At 48.3% G+C, this 899-nt stretch overlaps 1 long non-coding RNA gene across 1 annotated transcript in view; it reads right to left on the minus strand.

Moving 5' to 3' along the window:
* Positions 1 to 859: 859 nt before the first annotated feature.
* The window catches only part of LOC108444867, a 6,538-nt gene continuing 6,498 nt past the window's right edge, over positions 860 to 899 (minus strand). The window contains exon 3 of the long non-coding RNA XR_001859578.1: positions 860 to 899. This exon is cut by the window's right edge and continues 3,351 nt beyond it. This is a non-coding gene — a long non-coding RNA (uncharacterized LOC108444867).

Here is an 899-nt window from a genome sequence, read left to right on the forward strand (position 1 = left end):
ATGAGCTCATTTCCATGTCTGCGCCTCCCGCAACTGTGAGAAAATCCGCCGGGACATCCCGCGTGCCGATGCTGCCTGGGCTGCCCCGGTCGCCCTGGTGACAGAGCCTGGGGGAAACTACATAAATAAAATAAACCAAAACTTTTCCCGGAGCTGGCACATCGCAGGGAGACGGGGATAACCTCGCGCCCACGCGTGTCGTTCGTGGGGCCGGGCTGCCTGAACCCCCGCCTGGAGCCGCGCTCGGGGTGGGGGCAGGGAGGGGTGGTGCAAAAGTGCCCGGGGACAGTTCGGGAGGGGGAAGGGAGCGCTGAACAGCCCCACACTTATCAATAACAAGATGTATAAATATCAAAGTGAAGGAGCCCGAGTAAGTCTTTCTAGAAGCGCGGAGGAAGCTTAAGCAGCTTTCTTTAATGGTGATTTGTAGCTCTGTAAGGGGCACGGATAGCAAATACCCTGCAGGTGCATGTTGTAACACTGCCATCCGGACTTTAATGTAGATTACTCTCCAACTCGTTTGATCGGTCCTTTGAAACCCTTTACAATTGCCTGTGACGAACCGCCAGTCTCAGGTTTTTTTTTTCTTTGAATAATGCCTTAAGGGTAAGTCCTCGGGGCTTTTAAAGATCTCCAGCACATTAAAAAAAAAAAAAAAAACAAAAAAACAACAAAACAAAACAAAAAAAAAAACAAGTGAGGTTTTTACTTTAGATAGTGGGTCCATGTCTCTCAACTTGGGGCTGTTAACAGGCATCTTTTAAATCATTAATCACTTAATAACCATCAACTTTGGAAGGGAGATATGGGGATCTTCTAAAGACCTCCAAACATTTCTGTGGCATTTGGGAACATACTGGTTAAAATTTAGGAGGCACAGAGCCCATCCCTCCTGCTGA

The sequence above is a fragment of the Corvus brachyrhynchos genome, unplaced genomic scaffold (assembly GCF_000691975.1).
Source record: "Corvus brachyrhynchos isolate BGI_N302 unplaced genomic scaffold, ASM69197v1 scaffold162, whole genome shotgun sequence".
Lineage (NCBI taxonomy): Eukaryota > Metazoa > Chordata > Aves > Passeriformes > Corvidae > Corvus > Corvus brachyrhynchos.